The sequence below is a fragment of the Suricata suricatta genome, chromosome 6 (assembly GCF_006229205.1).
Source record: "Suricata suricatta isolate VVHF042 chromosome 6, meerkat_22Aug2017_6uvM2_HiC, whole genome shotgun sequence".
Lineage (NCBI taxonomy): Eukaryota > Metazoa > Chordata > Mammalia > Carnivora > Herpestidae > Suricata > Suricata suricatta.
Genome location: NC_043705.1, coordinates 72,408,142 through 72,432,716, shown reverse-complemented (window position 1 = coordinate 72,432,716; position 24,575 = coordinate 72,408,142). Strand labels below are relative to the sequence as shown.

The 24,575-nt window shown below is 38.5% G+C and overlaps 1 long non-coding RNA gene across 1 annotated transcript in view; it reads right to left on the bottom strand.

The window, feature by feature from the left end:
* Positions 1-13,773: 13,773 nt before the first annotated feature.
* The window catches only part of LOC115294678, a 116,120-nt gene continuing 105,318 nt past the window's right edge, over positions 13,774-24,575 (bottom strand). Inside the window, exon 6 of the long non-coding RNA XR_003910057.1 lies at positions 13,774-13,941. This is a non-coding gene — a long non-coding RNA (uncharacterized LOC115294678). The remainder of the gene's footprint in view (positions 13,942-24,575) is intronic.

The window sequence follows — 24,575 nt, the reverse complement described above, 5'->3', positions numbered from 1 at the left end:
AAAAGGTGAGGCTTGGAGAGAAGTTGTGAAACATATTGAAGACCCAAGACTGAAACTCAGTTCTCTCTCTTCTAAATCAGATTCTCTCTCTACCACACAATATACCAGAGAATCATAATCAGAAAAAGCTATTGGAGGGAAGAAGAGCTGATGATAGTGAAATAAGGAAGGATGCCTTTTAAACGGGCATTTGACATTACACAGAGCCCTTTCACATATATTATTTCATTAGCATCTCATTTAATAAAAAGTGAGTGAAAATAGGGTAGCAGGTTATTAGTGGGTAAAAAGGAAATAAGTCTTTCTTTCCCCCTTCTCTCCTGTAGTGGTACTGTTTTCTAAAATTTAGCTATGGTAACAAGTGTTTGCCTGAAACTTTCAGTAAAGCCTCAGCTCATGGTGAAGAGTTGAAAAGTAGGGCCAAAACTCAGCCGCCATTACTCTGTGCCCCTGCCAGTGGCCTGCTAAGACACCAAGGAAGAGATTCACGAAATAATTTAGAGGAAGCTTATGCTTTATTACATCAATTTATTTAAAAGCACCTTTATATAGTTGGGCTTCTTTATCCTGGGACACCTAATTTTATCTTACAAAAGACTAAAGAAACTTAATAACAAATAACAAATAACAGCTCTAAGAAAAACTATTTTATTTTGAGTAGAAATAGTAAATATCATAGAGGATTCTGCTAGATGTTCCCAAAACAGTGACATAAAGTGATCTGCTGGGAATGAAATTTAGAAGAATTTCTAAATTCACCTTATGGATGAAATTTACTATTGTAGTTTTAGAATTTTAAGACATTTTTAACATTATTTAAACTATAATGCATAATACTATTGATGCTATTGTTTTCCTGCAGGAGGTTGTTACTAAGCGAATGATCTGGTTTATAATCCATAGCAAAGTAAAAGAAAGGAAAAATGGCACCTACAGATGAACCTAATATATGTTTCAGAAATGTGTGTCTAAAGAGACTCAGGGAGAAACAAAATTCTTCAAAATAACAAGGGTCATGACTATAAAAGCTATAATAGAATAATTTGTACTATCCTCAATTTGAAGGAAAATATGATGACAGAGGGAAGTGTCCTACCAAAATCTTAAAATGTAGAGTCAGAGAAGATGGATGTGTAAGTTCACCTCCAAAGGATGGCCCTTATACCACCTCATGCCTGTCAGAGTGGCTAAAATGAACAAATCAAGAGACTATAGATGCTGGCGAGGGTGTGGAGAGATGGGCACCCTCCTACACTCTTGGTGGGAATGTAAACTGGTGCAGCCACTCTGGAAAACAGTGTGGAAGTTCCTCAAAAAACCAAAAATAGAACTCCCTTATGACCCAGCAATAGCACTGCTAGGGATTTACCCAAGGGATACAGAAGTGCTGATGCATAGGGGCACATGAACCCCAATGTTCATAGCAGCAATGTCAACAATAGCCAAATCATGGAAAGAGCCTAAATGTCCATCACCCAATGAATGGATCAAGAAGATGTGGTATTTATATACAATGGTGTGTTACATGGCAATGAGAAAGAATGAAATATGGCCATTTGTAGGAAAGTGGATGGACCTCAAGGGTGTCATGCTAAGAGAAATAACAGATGGACAGATACCATATGTTTGCACTCATAGGTCTAACAAGAGAACAGTAGAAACCTAATGGAGGACCAGGGGGAGGGGAAGAGGGAAAGAGAGTTGGGGAGAGAGAGGGACGCAAAACTTGAGAGACTATTGAATACTGAAAATGAACTGAGGGTTGAAGGGGAAGGGGGAGGAGGAAAACGGGTGGTGGTGATGGAGGAGGGCACTTGTAGGGAAGAGCACTGGGTGTTGTATGGAAACCAATTTGACAATAAACTTAAAAAAAAAAAAAAAGGATGGCCCTCATCATGCAGCAGGTGCAGCCCATGTCATTAGAAGAGCAGGCCTAATGGACCTCAGATAAGACCTCTTGTTCTGATTCCAAAATGCATTAGTGAGAAATGTTTCAATTCCGAGTGGAAAAAATTCAACTCGAGGATACTTAAGTAGGAAAGGGAACTTGGTTAGAATATTTATGGATGGAGCTGGCCTCAGGCCTTTCAGGAATTCAAACATTGTCATCTTCTTCTTTACTTGTTCCCTGCTCTTGTCCCCAACAACATCCAGTTTCCCAGCTTGACTTTTCTTTGTGCCACTCCTTCATTACTACTCTCTGAGGCAGAGAACAGAGGGCCACACTCAACATGATCCAAGAGGAAAAGGAAAGCTCTTTTCTCTCAGACATTTTATATTGGCCCACCTTGGGCCATTCTAGGCTCATCTTTTGGTCAAACACTACAGCTAAGGAAATGAGGTATTATAGTAGGCTCACTCTACATGCCCACCCACATGGCCTGCTAGAAGAACATTGTTACTGGCAGGTCCTAAAGAGATACATGGAATGAGTAAGAGCAATTCCCAAAGGAAAAGATGACAAAGAAAACAAGAAATCTCCAACACACACATTTATCACACGGGCTTCTACATAAAGCTTCATTTTCCACATAGACTCTCCTATGAGCATAACAATGCAATATCACCTACAGAGGGAATTCCATTCACTTGCTATTGTTATTCTCAGCATGTGGTTTACATTTCAGATTCTTCAGTGTCAAATGAACTTGAGTCAGTCCTCTGAACTCAGCCAATCAATAACTAAACAAGGTGCCAATCTAAAAGATGACTTTGAGCAAATAAGAAAAATGTCCTCCTCCCTCAAGACAATCACCAGGTACAAAAATTGCTCATAGTCACATTATAACGTCCATTACTTCATGGAGCACATAGTGTTCCATGGAGTTGTATATTCCAAAATTTGCTCAAACAAGAACTGTGGCCCTGGCCAGAGTCGAGAACAAACACTCGTGCCCTAACAGAGTTGCTCTATAAGCAGCTGGGTACTCTAACCTGACATTTGTACTTCTTCAATTCTACGGGGTTCCTCAACATCATCAACATTTATTAAGTACCAACTTTGTGCATGTGCCAAGCAAGGACAGAGAATCTTTTCTCTATATCAATTTTCTGAAGCCCTTGGGGGGGGTGAGTTGGTTAAGTGTCCAATTTCAGCTCAGGTCATGATCCACAGTTCGTGGGTCTAAGCCCCACATCAGGCTCTGTGCTGACACAGGATTCTGTGTGTGTGTGTCTCTCTCTGCCCCTCCCCCACTCCTACTCTGTCTTTCTTTGTCTCTCAAAAATAAATAAATGTTTAAAAAATGTTAAATCAATCAATCAATCAAATATTACCCATCTGCTTTAAAAATAAAACATGAGAGGTGCCTGAGTGGCTCAGTTAGGTGTCTGACTTGGGCTCAGGTCATGATCTCATGGCTCATGAGTTCAAGCCCCTCATCAGGCTCTGTGCTGACAGCTCAGAGCCTGGAGCCTATTTCAGATTCTGTATCTCCCTCTCTGTCTGGCCTTCTCTTGTTCACACTCTGTCTCTGTCTATCTCTCAAAAATAAAATAAACAATAAAAAAATTTTTAATAAAACAAGGAAAGGAGATCTTGAAATTCTCTGAAGTTATAGAGCAATCTTATGAACATTAAAAAAGGCCAAATTATAAAGCCCACCAGCCTTAAAATAGTTTTACCACTATCTTAAATTTTCTATAATTGGTTACATTGTATTCTCTCCAAGAGACCTTTATAATGCTTTTTAATTATAAAAAGCACTGTACGTTAATTCATGTAATAAAATAATAATATTACTAAGAGCCAGCACAGAAATGTTCATATTCCATTGAATCCTATAAGTTTTTGAAAAGTATCTAGGCAGCTTCCTAGATTAGGGAGATTAGGGTATGTGTGAGTAAGTCTCTACTTCTGCAGGCCTTCTTTTAGAGGTAACATTGTGATCTAATGTTTTGACAATTTATTTGAATAAGGGATTCTACTGTTTTCAAAAGTTTGAAAATCACTGCATTTATTCATATTGTAAGTTATCTTTTGGCATAAACGTGCTAGGTATACATTACATCCCTAGGACAATTGGAAAGGATCATAGGACAGGTCATTGAAAAAGAAGGAAATCCAAGGGAAATGTAAACTTCATCAACTCTGTCAATAAAAGGAGTGCTAGGCAGGAGTGGAGTTCAGGTTCCCAAGTGCTTACAGAAAATAGAGATAAAAAGTGAAGAGACAATTCTAATGAGATGAGTTGGTGAAGAGATTGCCCTTCCCAATTGCAAGATTTAGTGTTTGTTGTATTCCGGAGCCGGCCTTGCAAAGACAAGTCCACAGCACTCCAAGGAGAGACTATATTCAGCGTGTCCTGATTGTGACTATTCGCAGGTCTCTCAAATCTCAAACAAATAAACCAAATGTGTCTTGACCCGATGTCCTACTTAGATAGACAGTTTTCTATCCTTCTTTCCTGCCCAAAGACAGTCTTCCCAAAGACTCCCCAAAAGCTTCCCAAAGACAACCTATAATAATTGTCTTCACTTCCAGACCTCCAATTCATTCTTCAATCTCCAATTCATTCTTCAACCTCCATTGTGCCTTCTCTGCCTCTGCTATCCTTGAAATAATAGTCATTAATTTAATGACCTTTTTCTAAATAATCCCAATGGAAATTATTCAGTTTTGCATCATTAGACTTCTGAGATGCCTTTGACAAATGGATTGCTATCATCTTCTTGAGATTCTCTACTCCCTTGCCTTTTGTGGTGGGGAAGGATAGATAAAGAGGAACAGAAAGCTTTGAAAACAAAATCAATGAATGGGCACTTGGGCCATTCAGTTGGTTAAGTGTCCAATCATGATCTCATTGTTTGTGGAGCCTGAGTGTGGAGCCTTCTTAGGATTCTCTCTCCCCCTCTGCCTCTGCCTCTCCCCTGTTCTCTCTCTCCCTCTCTGTCTCTCAAAAATAAATAAAATAGACATTTAAAAAAATAAAAATAAAGCAAAAACAATGTAAATAAAAACTCCAAGGCACAAGGGAAGTAGTTCAAAGAATTAAAGTGCAGCCATTTTTACTGGACTATGGACAGTGAAGAGAAGCATAACAGAGGAACGGAAAAGATGGGTAGAAACTAAGTCACGAAGGCCATTTGTAATACTTTAGGTTTCATCCTAAGAACAAAGGATGAAAACTGTGGAGAGTACAATCTGTTTTTTCCTTTTTTAAAAAATTTATTTATTGTTTAATTTATATCCAAGTTAGTCAGCATATGGTGCAACAAATTTTTCAGGAATAGATTCCTTAACGCCCCTTGCCCATTTAGACTATCCCCCCTCCCACAACCCCTACAGCAACCCTCTGTTTGTTTTCTATTCTTAAAAGTCTTTTATCTTTTGTTCCCCTCCCTGTTTTTATATTATTTTTGCTTCCCTTCCCTTACATTCATCTGTTTTGTATCTTCAAGTACTCATATGAGTGAAGTCATATGATATTTGTCTTTCTCTGACTAATTTTGCTTAACATAATATCCTCTAGTTCCATCCATATAGTTGCAAATGGCAAGATTTCATTCTTTTTGATTGTAGAGTAATACTCCATTATATATACATATATATATATATGCATATACACACCACATCTTCTTTGCCCATTCATCCATTGATGGACATGTGGGCTCTTTCCATACTTTGGCTATTGTTGATGGTGCTGCTGAAAACATTGGGGTGCATGTGCCCCTTTGAAACAGCATACTTGTGTCCCTTGGATACATACCTAATAGTACAATTGCTGGGTCGTAGGGTAGTTCTATCTTTAATTTTCTTAGGAACCTTCATACTGTTTTCCAGAGTGGCTACATGAGTTTGCATTTCCACCAGCACTGCAAAAGAGATCTTCCTTATTTCAAAATATCTTTATTTCAAAGTAAAAAGTAAAACATTTAATAATATATTTTTTTAATAAGCCCAGAAACTACAGTTAGGTTTGTGCCACCCAGGTAGGTGGAGTCAGTACCATGGATAGATAAGGTTGCTTACTTACTCTTGATTATGCCTGATCTTAATAACCAAATAAACCAAAAAAACTCTAAAAATGATATACATCATTCAAAATACCACTTTGTGGAATTTGAAGGTGCACTAGCCATAGCTGTTTCCTCATTCAGACATCTATTACTGACACTAATGCATTTCTATTCTCGTCCTATGGAGACCATAACCTACACAGTAGACGTCAGTGGTTTTCTACCAGTATCTATTCCTCCTCTGTCTTTCTAATGTGATTCTACTCTTGTTCAGGCATCTACTTCTCACATCATTACCAATGTTTTTAAAGTTGATTGACCCTAGCCTCAAAACTTGGTTCAGGAATTAGTTGTAAACTAATAAGGGCCAGGGAGTCATAAAGAAAGGTTTTCTGGATGTTTCTGGTAAGAAACCTCTTTGCTTTTAAAAGCAGATTAGACTACCCCTCATCTTTTATATGCTCCACTGTATGGAACCTAGAGTTCCCAAAGACATTTTGCCCCCATGAGACAAGTCTGCCTAAAGAAAAACCCATTGTACTAAAAGGAACAAAGTCAAAAAAAAATTGCAAAGAAATGGAGCTACCCTCACTGAGTTAAGCCAGCCCTGACACCCATTCTGCCTTGGTGCAGGACTTTGTGAGCCACTTTACACCAGTGGGATGGAACTGAATTTTCTATTACTTGCTTCCAAAGTATGCTACCTGATAACAATTTGTAGTCCCAGGTTTGAAAAGATGCCATACACAAGGCCGGTCTTTCCAGATATTTTGTCCTTCTGAAGCCTAATAGAATAGGGAGTAGAATTAAAAGGAAGACCAGAGAAGAAAGTAAGTTAGTCTATTAGTTGAGAAGTCCAGTGTTACATAGTTGTTTGCATATATATTTTGAAGAGGGCTGGGGCGCCTGGGTGGCTCAGTCTTTTGAGCATCTGACTCTTGATTTCAGCTCAGGTCATAATCCCAGGGTCATGGAATTGAGCCCTGCATCGGGCACCCTTAGTGTGAAGCTTGCTTAAGATTCTCTCTCTCCCTCTGCTGCTCTCCCCCACTTGCACGTGCTCTCTCTCTCTCTCTCTCTCTCTCTCTCTCTCAAATTAAAAAAAAAGAGTGAAAAGTATTTTATTTATTTAACAAACATGCATGTAGTACCTATTATGAATCTGACACTGTTTATATGTTTTATAATGTTAATTTATTTGAGTCTATCAATAATCAACAATTTTTGAGATTTTATTACTATCATTCCCATTTTCAATTGAAGAAATTGAAACATTAGGAGGTTAAATAACTGGCCTAAGGTCACACAGCTTGCAAGTGGATGCAAATCACTGTTACATTAATATCAGACAGAGAAAAGATCATCAAATGAGAACACTTCAGGGTTATGTATTTATTATAGGGTATGGCATGTTGTCAATTCACATGTAAACCTAAGATTTACATCAGAGAAACTAGATATTCTTCAAATATCAGAAAAACATAAATGAAATTATTAGTCATTTATCTAAGAATGTCTACGTTTATCTAAAACCAGGACATGAGTAGATAGTAGCACAAACTCAGAAATTATGAATTATGATGTATTACAGCAGAAAAACCTGTTAAAAATAGAAGAAGAAAAATTCTCCTCTTAAAGGAAGCCTGTTACAAAGAATTTGTGGTTATAAATAGAGGGCATTTGGAGTATATAGTGGGAAATCTGAATAATTTTAGTTGTCGACTAGGAAGCAGCACCAGATACCATTTCCCTTTTTTGTTTAGTGCTTTGGGTATTCTTGTTCCTTCAAGTCTGTCTGATTGACACCTGAACTTTCTTTCTTAGCAACTTCACCTGCTTAGTCTGCACTGTCCATAGACGGTTCATCTAGCAAATCTTTTGCAGGCCTGGAAGGATAGGAAGAAGGAAGCAGACTTCCCAGCTAAAGAAAGTCTGTGTTGCCCAACAGTTTCCTTGTGAGTTAGGGACCTGCGTGTCTCTGCTTGAATAAATCCATATTGAATTTTTTTTCTTTCAAAGCTGTCCTTTATGTGTGAAGTAGATGTAGAAAAGGAAAGGCCTAAAGACAGAACAAAGATGAGCAAGAAGGGACCTCTCTTCAATTTCTAAAGTGCTTAATGATGCCGTCAAATATTTAAATGCTGCAGTGTCCAAATGTTAACAGGGTAAACAATATTGAGCAGAGTGGGGTTAGCAATATAATTTTAAGTGTTTCTGCTTGCTACAAGAAAACTGATCAGAAACAAGTTTTTAGTAGAACTTCCCTGGATAGTTATTAAGCCACATGGCTCATTCCAATCAGTCCCAAAGCAGAGATCAATTCTAAGAAGGCAATCAACCTTATTGTTGAAATGATTTGTTGCTCTTTAGTTAGTGTCTTCATTTTATCTGTGTCTAATGTATGTTAACTTTACTTTTCAATTTTTTTCCATTTCTGGACATCATAAAATATATTGTTATATTTATATTTCATAGAATATAGAATATAGAATACAGCAGCTCTTAAACAAACACATTTGAATAAATGAATTTAAAAGGCTACATGGCAGGAGTCAGTGATTCATTGTTACCCTTACCCTGCCTGCACCTCTCCTGGGGAAGAGAGAGGGCGACAGGTTCTCCTTGCTTGCATTCCCGAGTACTTTCCTGCTCACATTGGGAACTGCCTGGCTTCCCTGATGGCAGGTTATTTGGGGCACTGCTCCTGGGGTTCCCTCAGCCCAGGATGCCCTCTCTTCCCATAGTCTTGCCTATTTTTAAAAGTGCATCTCCACGTGTTCCTTCCCTGACACAGAAGACATATTAGCTAAATTCAAAAGGACTGGGTTTTACAGGGAGCCTGGGTAGCTCTGTAAGTTAAGTGTCCGACTCTTGATTTCAGCTCAGGTTATGATCTCACAGTTCATGGGTTCTAGCCCCGAGATGGGCTCTGTGCAGTTGGCTTGCGATTCTCTCTCTCTCTCTCTCTCTCTCTCTCTCTCTCTCTCTGCCTCTCCCCCTCCATTTCTCAAAAATACATAAATAAACATCTAAAAGAAGAGGGGGACTGGCTTTTAGTCCTGACACTTACTCTGACGAGCTGTGTGTCCTAAGACAAGTTACTTTAACTTTGTATCAGTTTCTTTGTTCAAGCTGAAATTTGAACTGCAAGGGAGCTTAGGGACCGGTTGCCTATAGGGCAAATATCCACGTTTTCTGTGACCAGTGTAGTGTTTATGGTGGGGTTTTTTCAATATTTTAAATTACTTACTTGACAACATTTTAGAGTGGAGTTTTTTTAGTAAAATCTCAAAAAACATAGAAAAAACAATTTTCTAATCCTATTACATTTATAAAATAATTTTATTATTCAATTTATTATAGGTTTATCATTTTCTCTTTGCTTTCATCATGTGTCATTAGTCACAACCATGACTTATTTGGTGGTGAGTTACTTAGCAGGAATGCATCCTCAATTTTAGGTTCCTGTGAGAAAATACAATGTGTTTATAATGCATTTTCCAGAAGTGAATTAGAAAAGTGAGGATTATCTTGTGATTTTATGATTTTATAAATTCACATGCCACCAACCTAGATTTAACTCTAGATATAATTAGCTTCGATTTCCGAGTTTATAAGGTTTGCTGATATGATAAAATTTAGATCGTGACTAAGGTTAATATTTTCCTAAAAGTAAGTTTGGTTGGTAACTGTGGAATATAAATAGTTGAAATCTGTATCAGGGCCAACCAAATTTGGTTCTGTTTTCTCTCAGCTGCTTGTCTTTTACATTAGAAAATAAAGGAAAGAAAAGCCAAAAATCTTAGGAATGCTTACCAAGTATCTGAAGTTGGGTTTCAAATGCCATTGAAACAAATTGGGAAAAAGGGAAAATGGAGATAAAGGAATAATATATGGAAAATTCTACAGGGAAAGTTTACTTTGAAATTAGTTGCATGGTTTAAATGTGTATATAAGTGTGCCTGTGTGTGGATTTCTGAAACATATTAACTAACACAAATTAGACGTGGAGTAAGTAAATTGCAAACATATGAATAATGCAGTTGGATTTTTAGTCTTTGGACAGGCTGGCCTCTTGGAATTAGGTTAGATAATGTTATCTTCTGAACTAGAATTGAATATGCTTTTATTAAGTTAGCTGGGTAGGTAATCTGGAACTAACACTGGAAATTGTAATGCTACTATATCTGGATGGTCTTCTAAAATCCTTTCAGGGAAACTAACTAACTAAATAAAACTAATTAAAATGAGTGGCAGTCTGTATGATGTTCTTAAAAAGCTAAATCCAAAGGGTAAAAATCCCTTTGTATTCAGTTCAGCTTTCTCGGGGGAAAAAGTTCTCAGATGTGATAAGTAACTTTCTGTATCAAATTAACTGGGTGCCCAGATATTTGATCAAATATTATTCTGGGTGTTTCTGTGTTTTGGGGTGAGATTAATATTTACATTGATAATCTGAGCAAAGCAGATTGTCCTCACTAATGGGGGTGAGCGGGCTCATCCAATCTGTTGAAGGCCTGAGAAGAAAGAAATGGTCTTCCACTAGAGAAAGAATATTCCTCCTCACTGACCACGTAACTGACCTCCTAACTCACATGCTGAAGCGAGACTTCAACTTTTTCCTGCCTTCAGGCTCAAACTGAAACATTGACTCTTCCTGGGTCTAAAGCCTGACAGTGTCAAACTGAACTACACCATCGGCTCTTCTCCAACTTAGTGACTCACCCTGCGGGGACGGGACTCTCAACTTCTAGAATCACATGAGCCAATTCCTTATGATAAAAATATGGAATAAAAGCCAAAAATCTCAGGAATGCCTCTCTCTCTCTTTCTCTATTTATATGTGTGTGTGTGTGTGTGTGTGTGTGCATGTATGTATGTATAATTGTATATTTCCTATTGGTTCTGTTTCTCTGGAGAACCCTACTATACCAGACCATTCACAAAAAGAGTTCACTGGTCTGTTCATCACTTACGTTTCTTTTTTAGAAAAATGCCCATGATACTCTCTTATCTTGAAGGTAGTATGCTTTGGGAACTTCCAACTCTTCTGTATTTTCTTTAAATTGTCTTATTAACTTTATGATATTAATTTGGTTTCACAAGGTCTTCATCATCAGTAAAAGAATAGGTAGGCCACTCCGAAAGTATTTTCCAGAATTCTTATCTAGAAACTTCATTTTTAACCAAGTAACTTTTCAAGTTTATTAAACATTTTTTAAGAATATATCTGTCTTCTAAAACCTGGTTTTTCTTGGATGGACTCACTATATAAAAGTTCTCAGGACAAAAGTTAAAGAGCAAATTCTAGGTTCAAGATGAGTACATGTTCCACGTGACCTTTCCGAAACACAGAACTTCAACCATCCCTTCTCCCCTTTCCCCCACTGCCACTCATCTTTCCCCTGTGCCCCACCCCATTGGCAATATCACCAAATTTCAGAATTTTCCACATTATATAATATTTAGGGAAAAGATGTTAAGTGTATTCGAATTTCAATTTCCGATTCAAATTCATTAGTACTGGCTGTCATACCCATTATGTTGTGAATTAACAAGCAAGTGTAGACCATTGACAGAAATGATTAATTAGCTATATCTGCCAAGGGTGAGGCAGAAACCAGTGGCTGCAAAAGTATGCATTTACCATCCCTACTTTACACTTTTTGGCACCCTTTTAAAATATACATGAACAATGTCGTAGGAGAATTTATTGAGATAATCATTTCTGCTTCATCCCACTCCTATAGGAGAGTCTCAGAAGAAATGCAACTTTAATTTCATTACTGTTACCCAAACCCTTAGAAATAGGAACTTGTAGTGTTGTACTGATTTCCTTTACTTCGAAGGCCTGTTAACAGCTTTGGGTTTCAGAGGCAGAAAGAAGTTGTTGGGCACCAAGAATACAACTCCTTAAGCTTTTGATTGGGACCCAAAGCACCTGTGGTTAATAGGTTGGGTAATCCTGGTAGAAGGAGGGGAGAGAGAGGCTATGCTTAGAGTAATTTTAGAGAAGGGCTCATCCTAGAGAAGAAAGAATAGCTATTGAAAGAAAGACTAGAGAAGACCCTGGAGGACTTTATGGTTTTCAATATTGGGTGCACATTCACAAACCCTTTCCACCAGTGCCAGAGACTAAAAAGGACAGAAACCTTTTGGACATCTGTGGAATTCTGGCCTCAAAGACCTAAGACTCTTCACAAAGCAGACGTCACAAAGCCTGAGGTCAGCACAGAAAACCTGTGTGAAGCCATCTGCATTTTTCCAGAGCAAGGGTACCTAAAGAATGGTAGAGAAGCCACTCTTCCCAGCAGCATCACTTGATAGGAGGAATGTTAAGTGACAACCAACACAGTGGATGCAGGACCAGGATATTCTCCCATTTTTCACACACTTGAGAACCCTTGAAACCTTTTGCATAACCCTAAAGAAAAGTAGTAATCCCTCCCCCCCAACACACACACTAGAAGGGCTCAAATCCACATTCAAGTTGTGTAAAAAAAAACAGTTGTATATTTTCCCCCAAAATTACAGATCAAAATTATACCTAATATAGAAGAATTATAAAAGAACAGAAAAATATGAGATCCTTTAAAATAAGGTCAAATTCATTGGCATCACTATAAGTTCCCACAAAGCTGGGAAAAGAGGTCAGAGGATCTCATGGGTAAATGAAAGGAATAAAGAATGAGGATGGAGACACTACCCTCTGTCTGAGATCACACAGCTAGTCTAAGAGAGCTCAAATACTAACAGAAGTCTTCTGCTCCCTGTGAGACTAAAGAGCCACGTGATTCAGTATTAAGAAGCATGATTCATGTCATAGATTTGGACTTTGTAAGGGACTGGAGATCAGGTGGCTGAAAGCGCTCCATGGGGCCTCTGTGCGCATTAGGGAGGAGCGAACAGAGAATAATTAGAAATAGGGTGGCACAACCACAATACCCCACATCACGTGTGACAGACGAGGCAGTGTGGCAGACTGAGAAACTGCAGATGGGGCGCGGAGTCAGGCAGACCTGAATTCTCACTTCTTTGAGAAATGCATGTAGAGGCACCTGGGTGGCTCAGTCCGTTAAGCGTCTGGCTTTTGGCTCAGGGTGTGATCCCGCGGTCTGTGGGTTCAAGCCCCAAGTTGGGCTCTGTGCTGACTGCTAGCTCAGAGTCTGGAAGCTGTTTCAGATTCTGTGTCTCCCTCTCTCTCAGCCCCTTCCCTGCTCACACCCAGCCTCTCACTGTCTATCCCTCTCAAAAATAAACATTAAAAAGATTAAAAAAGAAAAAAAAAGAAATGCATGTAATGTGCCCAAGACATGGTAGCTACTGGATCAACATACTTTGAATAGAGGTTCAGTGAGCCTGATTCAGAACCTCAGGAAAGAATCTGCTACAACAGATTAAAATATCACAAGAAGTATCTTGAAGTTATTCAGGAAAAGAATGACCTAAGGGTGCTGGTTTCAGAGCTTTGACCTCTGGTTTGTTTCAAAAGTGGATGCTTTTTTTTTTTAATGTTTTTTTTTAATTTATTTTTGATACAGGGAGAGACAGAGCATGAGAGGGGGAGGGGCAGAGAGAGAAGGAGACACAGAACCGGAAGCAGGCTCCAGGCTCCGAGCTAGCTGTCAGCACAGAGCCTGACGCGGGGCTCGAACCCACGAACTTGAGATCTGACCTGAGCTGAAGCCGGAGACTTAACCGACTGAGCCACCCAGGCGCCCCAAAAGTGGATGCTTTTTAAACTCTTGTTTGTAGCTTTTGTATTTATGTATTGATATTTGTTATATACACAATATTTACTGAATGTCTGTTGACTTCCAAACTTCTATGAAACCTTGATCATATCAACGCATTTCATCATGCCCATTATAATTCAGGAACAGAATACTGAAATTTGGCAGGAAATTAACATGTTCCAAATTTTACTCTTCTCCCATCTGCTAGTAGACTCTTGATTTCTATACTTGCAGTCAATATTTTTTCCTTAAAAAAAACATAAAGGAAAAGAAAGGGGAAAAAGATTATTTGGATATTTTTTTCTTCTTAATGGCACCCTACCTTAATGCCACCCTACCAATCTAAACTGCTGATTAAACTATTCCCTAAACATTTTAAATGACAAAAATCATTTCTTGTAAAATTTTAAAATCTTTAGCACATATTCACTGCATTATTACATAAACAAAAGATTTATTATTGTGCTCATACTTAGTTTTATTTAACTTTATTAGTTATGAAACTATATATCACACTAGATCAATAATGGATACACATAGACATGCATCCATATATGTGCTTTATAACCTCTTATAAATTATTCAGATAAATACTATAGTGGGGGGGAAAGGAGCTTTCCATTGGAATCAGTTTTTCTATTTGACTAGTTTTATTCAGATTATATAAAATGGATTAGAGTGTGACTGAATAGTCAGCTTGTTAATTGCTCTCTGAACAAGTTCTAAATGTGTCATTACTATCTAAATAATGAATAATTACGATTATGATTTCAATATGGAATAACTTGCCCTTGGCTTTTATTTCTTGAGCGATGTAATATCCCTTCAATTGCTTTCAATCAGATGTGACATCTTCTGTACATTGATCGATGTATTATTGATATACACGCTCTTGATGTGGCAAGTTCTTTCTTTCATCTTTGGTTAAAATGAATTATTACATTGCAACAGCTACTCTCCTGATTTTAGTTGCCTGCCCAGCTTACCACTCACTCACCACAACATTTCAGTAGTTTTAAATAGCATGTTCAGCAAATACATTTGTGTTTCTATATATGCAATCTAGTTTCTTTTCTCCTGATACAAAAGACATAAAAACTTGTACTCCCCTGCAGTAGAAATTTGTTGCTTTTGCCTGCCTTTCTTTGTCCCTCTACTCAAAGCAGCCCAATTTTCCTTTGAATAATCTCCCCTAATCCATGTCCAAACCTTGTGATGTGAGTGAGGCTGATCTTAACAGTCCCCCAACCACCTTATCTCTGAGAATAGACCTCTGAACAAAGTTGACCCCTGAATTTTAGTCCTCGTGGACCAGCCACAGTGAATGGTTCAGAGTTAGGGACATAGCCGGTCAGCTGAATTAAAATCATTCCCTATGACTTGTTGGTCCAAAAAAAAAAAAAAAAAAAAAAGGAAAAGTGTGAATTAGGCTAGGAATGAAACCCAAATCTTGATGACAGTTTTTTGACTCTCTGGATTCAGTTTTGAATAAACCTGGAGATCTGCTCTTGGACCACTTAATTATATAAACTTATATAAGCCATTCTTTTTTAAGAAATGGATTGAGATGGCTTTTCATTTGCTTACAACCAAATGATCTCTGATTAATAAGCCTATGATTTCATTTTTTTCTATTTTGGTAGTATATCATTCAAGATAGGATAAACCGGTGAAATAAATAAAATTCAAAATCTCACTTAACACAACAAGGATTTGATTTTTTTCACATCACAGTCCACTACTAGTTGGCATGCCTTTTTTTTAAGGCAGTGGTAAATTAGAGGGCACATAGTTTTCAACCTACTTCAGACTAGAAGAGAGAGGAAAAAACATGGTTCCTCAATGGCTTGTACTAAAAATGACACAGGTCACTACTGCTCATAGCCTATTGTCCAAACTGACCACTTGACATCAAAACTAATTTAAAAAGACTGGGAAAATGTAAGAGATTATATCCATACTCGCTGGGAATACCAGTCTGTATCCATCAGCGTTCTCCAGAGAAGAACTGATAGTGTATGTATGTGTGTGGAGAGAGAGAGAGAGACTTATTTTAAGGAACTGGCTCACACAATTGTAGAGGCCAGTAAATTTGAATTCCATAGAGCAACAGGCTGGAACAAAACAGAAGTTGATACTACAGAGGCAGAAAATCTTCTTCAGAAAACCTCAGTTTCAGCTCTGAAGGACTTTAATCAATTTGATGAGACCCACATACATTACTTAAAATCAACTGACTGTAAGTGTTAGCCATATATACAAAGTACCATCATAGACACTCTTAGATTGATGTTTAATTAAATAACCATATACTACAGACTGGCTAAATTGATGCATTAAATTTACCATCACACTATCCCTGCCACAGGTTAAATGCCCTTATAATTTTCATCTTATAATATTGTTGTGTAAATGAACATCTCTTCTGTATGTTGGGAGATTATAGTCATGCCCTGTTGTTCAACATATTCTATGCAATTCCTCCCATTCCATGAGGCTAAATGTTTTAACAATATAAAAATATTTCTCTGGTCTTCAGAATGCTAATTCATTTCTGTAACCTTAACTAAATTCCAGAGCTATATTTTTAAATGTTTCCATTTATGCATTTATTAATTCATTCAATTAATACTTTTGAGTACCTACCATAAGCTACGTACACCAAAATCACCTTTTCAAGCCAGATATCTGCATCTTCATATTGAGGGGAAATAGGTAACTATGGTAAGCATGTAATGCTTTGTAACAAATCATCCCAAAACTTGGAGGCCGAAAGCAAGAAAAACTATCATACATGGCTTCTGTGGATCCACAGAAACAGCTTGACTGGGTTGTTCTCTCTCAGGGTCTTTTATGAGAGTGCAATCAGGTTTTTTGTTTGTGTGTTAGTTTGTTTTAATTTATTTTTGAGAGACAGAGGGAGCACATGAGTCAGGGAAGAGCAGAGAAAGAGGGAGACAGAGGATCTGAAATGGTCTCTGCACTGAGAGCAGAGAGTTCAATGCAAGGCTCAAACTCACAAACCATGAGATCATGACTTGAGTCTAAGTTGGATGCTTACCCAACTGAGCCACCCAGGTGCCCCCACAGTGGCTCATACATTTATCTGGGAAGTTGCAGAAGATTTCAGGTGTTCTCTACCTGGGCCTCCTCACAGGACTGCCTGTGAGTCCCTACACTTGGCTTTCCTCTGAATGAAGACCCAAAGGTCACCCAGGCAGAAGTTTCAGTGCCTTATATGACCTAGGCTTGAAGTCACACACTTTCCCTTCCACTGACTCCTGTTATTCACACAGACCAGCTCTGAATCATGTGGGAGGAACTTACATAAGGACGTGGATTCTAGGAGGTAATGATCATGATGGGCCATCTTGCAGGCCAGTGACCACAATAACATATGCCAGTCCTTTGCCTGAATTACTTTCTCTTTAGAGATCCAGCTGGTTTACCCAAATGAATATATGGTTCTGTAATTCATATATTCAGACCTGACTAGGTCATGAGCTGTGATTTCAGTTAAATTTAGCATGGATTTAAAGCTTCTACCTTAAATGAGGATAACATGTGGAAGGGAAAAACACTCCTGGGCACCTGGGTGGCTCAGTTGGTTGAGTGTCCAACTCTCACTCAGGTTATGATCTCGTATTTCATGAGTTTGAGCCCCACTTGGGGCTAGCTGCTGTCAGCAAGGAGCCTACTTCAGATCATATATTTCCCTCTCTCTCTCTGCTCCTTCCCCTCTCATGCTCTCTCTCAAAAATAAATAGAGGCACTTGGATGACTCAACTGGTTGAGCATCTGACTTTGGCTCAGGTCATGATCCTGAGGTTCATGAGTTCAAGCTCTGTGTCAGGCTCTGTGCTGACAGCTCAGAGCCTGGAGCCTGTTTCAGATTCTGTGCCTCCATCTCTCTCTGCCCCTCTCCTGCCCATGCTCTGTCTGTCTCTGTCTCTGTCTCTATCTCTGTCTCTGTCTTTCTTTTAAAAGTAAATAAACATTAAATTTTTTTAAAAAAGGAAAAGTTGATAGCACAGGAAGAAATTTAATGTTTCAATTAATGGAAAATCATATTGTAATTTCCTTAAAATTGTTTAATATCCTAGTATACCACCAGATTTATTACCATTGTCTTGACTTTCAAAAGTATTAATATCAATGGACTAATTAAAAATAATCAAATATAACTCACCAATACTCCTTTCCCAAGACTTTATATTGCAAGTTTATGTAGTGTCTGAATGGAAACCAGAAAAACAACTTTTTCTTGACTGAAAGAAATTGGCTTTTCTAGTTCTTTTAGAATAAACAGAGATAGGACAGCGGTATGTCAAATGGCTAATTGCTTTATCATTATAAACCCAACCTTCAGAAGACAATAATAAAACCATGTCTGTCTAATCTGAACTGCCAAGCCAAAATAAATTTCTGTTTATTTCCAATGTCCAAGACAAAAAACAGTGCTTCAGTTAAGAGTAAACATATTATGTTGTTGATATGATTATATAATTAATCCCATCAACTCTAATTAAACCTCAATGATTAAATCTCTGGGATTTTCTTCAGAGTTCATAAGAGGCAAGAATTTCACCTGACATTATTAAATCACCCATAGAAAATTTGCAGTGACACCGTTAGAAGCTATGCTGTATTAAGCTACAGTAGACTGTACTTGTTTGACTTTTTTTTAATTTTTTTAATGTTTTATTTATTTTTGATACAGAGAGAGACAGAGCATGAGAGGGGGAGGGGCACAGAGAGAAGGAGACACAGAACCGAAAGCAGGCTCCAGGCTCTGAGCTAGTTGTCAGCACAGAGCCTGACGCGGGGCTGGAACCCACCAATGTGAGATCTGACCTGAGCTGAAGTTGGAGGCTTAACCGACTGAGCCACTCAGGCGCCCCTGACTTTTTTTAAATAAAAGGAAGATGTAAAACATATTCACAAGTTTCATAATATTTGGTGAGAATGATACAGGAGAAATAGTGGATATTACTTATCTACTGAAATGTAACAAATTGAGTGCCATAAAACAACATCATCATCTCACTGTTTCTGTGAGTCAGGAATTTGGGCACAGCTTAGCGGATCCTCCAGCCCTCGGATCTTGGAAGGCTGCAGTCAAGCTGTCAGCTGGGTCTGCAGTCATCTTAAAACATGACTGGTGGTAGCTCACTCCAGTGGCTGTTGGCAGGGTTCAGTTGCTCTCCTCAGTTTCTCACTGACTGTTGGCCAGATGCTGCCCTCACTTCTCTGCTATGCCAGTGTCTCCATAACATAGCTCTCAACATGGTGGCTTGCTTCATCAGTACAAAGAAGAGCCAAAGACAGAGTCTGCAGGCAGAACTAAAACCACAGACTTTTACAGCTTAATCTCAAAGTGACATCCCAGCTCTTTTGCCTATTCTATTTATTAGAAGAAAACCACTAGATCCAGTATACACCAAAGATGAGGGGACGATACAAGGAGTGAGGAGTAGGAGGTGGGAATCATTTAGAGCGATTTCAAAAAAATCGTTTCTCAGCCTTTTGGCTAAGATCAAGTGAAGAACAATTTCTAAAATGATCTACCACATGGCGTTACTGCTACTAAACTTGTCTGAGTTGAATAGTGTTCCCCCAATATTCATGTCCATCTCAGCACCTCAGAATATGACCTTATTTGGAAACAAGATCATAGCAGATGTAATTAGTTAAGCCAAACTTAGATCATACCTGACTATAGCAGTCTCATACTCCAACATGACTAGGATCCTTATAAAAAAAAAAAAAAAAAAGCAGGCATACAGAACTACACAAGGAGAATGTCAGGTGATAACAGATGCAAAACTTGGAACAATGCACCTACAAGCCAAGGGGTGCCAAAGATTTTCAACAAGCACCAGAATCTATGAAGAGCAGGCAAGAATCCCATCTTAGAGGTTTCAAGGAGAGCAGGGCCCTGTTGACACCTTGCTTTCAGATTTTTAGCCTCCAGAACTTTGAGAGAATAAATTTCCTTTGTTTTAAACCACCATGTTTGTCATGCTTTGTTACACCAAGCCCTAGGAGACTAATTCCCTTAAATGGGTGCTAATTTAAAGAATAATTCTATAGATGATACCAGTAACAGAACATTTTTTCTTCTAAAGAAAACAATCAGGTTAGGCTAGGTAATACACAAATCCTTCTTTAAAGAAGAAAAATTCTTCTTTATTACCATTGTTAAACTATATGCATCATTAATTACGTTAGTTTTATGTAAGAGATGATATTGTGTGGCTGAACATGAAAGACAAGCCTTGAGGTTAATAACATATTAGCTGCCATATATTATATTATATTTAGTTTTATGCTTCATTTATTGTGGGGTGGGCAGACTTTTAGGTGGCCTCTGATATCTGCCTCCTAGTATTTATATCCTTGCATTATCTCCTCCTGTGACTCCCTTCTAACTAACATGATGTGGCACCGGTGAGGAGATGCCACTCCCACAACTACACTGTGTCATAGAGAGTCCATTTGCTAGAGATTCTCTCTCCTGCTGGCATTGAAGAAGCAACTTGCCATGAATCTTACAGTTGCAAGTAAATGAACTCTGTAAACAACCAGTGAGAGAAGAAAATTCTTCCCCAGGAAAGACTCCAAATGAGAACATAGACAAGCAGAAGCCTTAACTAACACCTTGTGAAATCCTAAGCAGAGGACACAAACGAAGATATGCTCAGACTCCTGACCCACAGAAACTGCAAGACAATCAATGTGGATTGTTTAAAGATACTAAGTTCATGGTAATTTGTTATGTCACATACCAAAAGAAGACTCGGTTCTCCAGTCACTTATCCCAACCCTAATCACTCTGAAAATCTCATCAATAAAAGCACATCATCAAGTCACTTGGCCTTTACCGAGCAACATATAAGTCATAAACATGAAGTCCTAGCACCATTATCAGTTCAGATGATCCATAATATACTTATTTCTGCTTGTATTAAAACTTTAAATGATTTTATAAACTAAACTGCAAAATATAAAAGTTCTCACTAAGATTAAAAATTATATCCAAAGACACTGAGATCTATACCCCTTCTTCTCATAAAAATAGAATAAAAATAAGTAAAAGTGGTATTAAAAGGATAACTGGAATAATTTTTAATATAAGGTTAACTTTTCCAATGAACATTATTTGCTACATTTGTTTCATTTATAGTTACCAGTTATATAATAGGCATAACTCCCCTTTGTCACCAGGTTGGTACCCAGTTCCAATCCTTGGCCTAAATCATGGGTAATTAGGCTCCTTCCATCCCCCTCAGTTTTTAGATATTCCTTAAAGCTTTGCCAGGGTCCCAGAAATATCCTCATATGGTGTTTAGGCAAGAAGCTGCACTCATGCCTATGTCCTGGGCTACTTTGCCCTGATCATCAGCCCTGGGCTGAGGTGCCAGATGGGTCCAGGCTCTACTCCTTTGATACCCACAGTCAATGTGTAGATCTTAGATCCCCAAGACTTTTTTTATCCTTTTTGGAAAGATAGACATGGAAGGGCAGATAAGAAAGGAATACCTTTCAGTCCTCGCTAATAACTACTCTATCACCCAAGGCCAGGCAAGGGGTTTCTTGATAAAGCATATAAAGAGAAAAACTTTCAGTGAAGTTTTTTTTTGGTGAGAACTTGTGTTTACAATATTAAACTTGAAGCAGCATATCATAAAGCTGACAGCAAAACAATGATATGTTACAATAATGTACTTTTTAAAGAATTATTGCCCAAATATTTATTTCCTTGGTGAATTAAAAAAAAACTTGAAATACAGTGCTTAAATAAAGTCATAATTCTGCATCACCAGCAAAAGGAACACTAAAAATCTTCCTTAAGCAATTTCACCTCCAGATATTTACCCAAGAGAAGTAAAAACATGTCTTGTTCAAGGTGTCTGGTTTCCAGTCCAGCAACAAGGAGCTTGGAAATTGTCACTCTGCCATAACAAGTAAGAAATCGAACTAAAAATCAACAACTTTTCTTAGACCCATCAGAGAACTGAGGTCACAGGGCACACCTTGTAAAGAACAAAATGTGCTTCAAAATGGCTCAGAATGGGCTCTGTCCCCAGTTTTCACTGTGAGAACCTGGCAGAGCTCCTGGAGATAAGCTCACAAAAGCGTGGGCATACCCAGCCTTGAATGGGGCCTCCCTGGAAGTCCTAACTCTCAGACTTGTTGGCACGGAGCCTCCACCAATTGTCATTTATGCTTTAGGATTTCGTTCTTACCCTGACACTGGTTCTCACAGTGGTTTCTGCTCATGGGTTTCTGTTCCAGTAAGATGGGATTCTCTGTGTCCACCTGTCTGGCTCTCTAGTTTTGGAAGGCACAGGCACTAAGTACATTGTACATATTATGCTTGTTTAGTCTTTACATCAGTTCTTCAATTCCGTAACTTTCTCCGTATTACCATGACAAAACTGAAGCTTAGAAAGTTTCAACTATAATTAAAATTTCAAACAAAGCCAGACCTTAAGCCTAGGCCGAACCAACTCCAAAGCCTATGTCCTAAACCACCACACTGTACGGCTTATCGTGTCCTGTCACAAAGCTTGGGATCTACCATGTTAGCTGTCTCATCGCTGGTGGGGGAAAAGAAGTTGATGAGAGAAGACATGGGTGGGAGCAGCCTAATGAGATAAGAGTTGTTACTTGTAATACTAGATCTGCCACTACTTCGATGTGTCTCCTTGGCTGGAAAACTTCAGAAATAAAGTCAACAGACTGTATCCAGATTTTTCCCTTTGATTGGAGTCTATGAATGGGCTCAAAGAGATCAAAGAACACCAAAATTCTGTGATGGTGGGTATATATGTATACGCACACTAAGACAGGTGCATTTTCTGGGGAAAAGACCCATGGCTTCAGACTGTCAAGCAGGTCTGTAATCCAAAAAGTTTAAGATGCTCTCTCTGATCTCTTTCAACTCCAAAGTAAGTGCGTCTTTCATTCTGAGTCATCATTCTTCCTCATCTTAATTTCTGTCCATTGTGGAGACAACCTATTTTCTTTCCAAAATATATAATATTTTAGAAGAAGAAAAATAATTCCATGTTTTGAAACACCATGCTTGAAAAGTTCTCTGGCAGATCCTTGTCTTTTGCCTAACAATTGCATCTGCATCTTTGAATACATGCACTGGATGGGTAAATGCATGGTCATTTCTCCATCAACATTACCTAAACAGTGGACTAATATGTACTTATTTTCTCCATTAGAGGAGTTCTGGACAAAAGCAAATAAGCATAACCCAACCATTCCTGTTTTCATGTATATTATATAGTCACTGTGCCAATTTGTTGAAGCTAAAGAAATCTGGATTTTTTTAGTGATTTTAGGAAACTTTTACAGACTAAGGTAGAAAATTGAACTGTTTTTTTTCCTAGAGGAAAGGCTTCCTATTTTCTGAGAAGAAATGTTTTGTTAAGCATTTTTTCAGTCAGGCAGTTCTGACAGAATCTTCACACATTCTCAGACAAGCCCTGAAATGGGTAAACAATTCAAAGGTAGGTACTTAAGATTGGATTTGAGAAACGTAGGTATTCCCTGGGGATTCTAAATAACATCTAGAGGGACGTCTGGGTGGCTCAGTTGGTTAAGCGTCCAACTTCGGCTCAGATCATGATCTCACAGTTCATGGGTTCGAGCCCCACATCAGGCTTTGTGCTGACAGCTAGCTCAGAGCCTGGAGCCTGTTTCAGATTCTGTGTCTCCCTCTCTCTATGATCCTCCCCGGCTCATGCTGCCTCTCTCTGTCTCTCAAAAAAAAAAAAAAAAAACAAAGAAAAGACAACCAGAAAAAAAATTTAAATAACAACTAGAAAAATAGTAGACATTTATTAGTTATGCATATGGGACTTCACTGTGTCCACTGAGTCTTAAAAGAAGAGGAATCTGTTCTGAAAAGACAGAAACATGAAAACAAACAAGTAGTGATAAGCTGGTAAATGTTCAACAACAGAGTTCCCAGGAAAGAACATTTAAAGTCTCGATTTGTAGTGTATGCTGATCTCTGAGAGACTTGCTGAGACAGTAAGTGTCACAGTCGACTTGGACTGAAGAACAAAAAGCAGCCCTGCAGCTAATCAGGCTGGAAGGTCAGAGTTGGCCGCAAAGTTGACAGGACAAACTGTTGCTTTATGTGGTCGTCCAGCATCATAACAACCCCCTGGATGAGTGATCACCACTTTCTCATCAGTGACTTCCCCAGACTCCCTCTGCTATTTCCAGTTGTAGGAGTAATCGTTAAACCTTTCCACCCTCCTGGCAGCACACAACCCATACTTGATCTCTCATAACCCTGCCCCAGAAAGAGCAACCAGTCCATAAGGGATCAGCTCTTCCTCTTCCAGGAGATACTCCTCAGAATCTTCTGCCAGGAACCCAACAGTGACCGACCCCACCAGCTCCTCCCTTTTTTCAGGGTCACACCTCACTCCTGTGCTGTTGAGTTGGCAGTCAGATTCTGTCAGACTCCAGGTTGGAAGTTTTTGGATGATGGGGCTTTAATATTTTCAGAATTTAAAACTCCCACCACTGCTGATTTTAAACGATCCATGTGATGTCTCAGAACATGGATTTGGGAAGAGATGCGAACAATCCGCAGAATTAGTTAGATATAAGCTGACTCCTTGGCCCAGGTTACTCTCTCCAACAACTGTGGAACCGATCTTTTTAAACAGATGGATAGGAAAACTGAGGCTCAGGGAGTTTAAATAAATTAACGTCACAAAGCTGGTGGCAGAGCTGCCATGTAAACTGGTATCATTCTGATTCAAAATGCTTTTAACTAGCACCACACTGTTTAATAGAAGTGTCGTCTCTTCTTACACTGATTTCATGAATATAGACCTTTCTAAA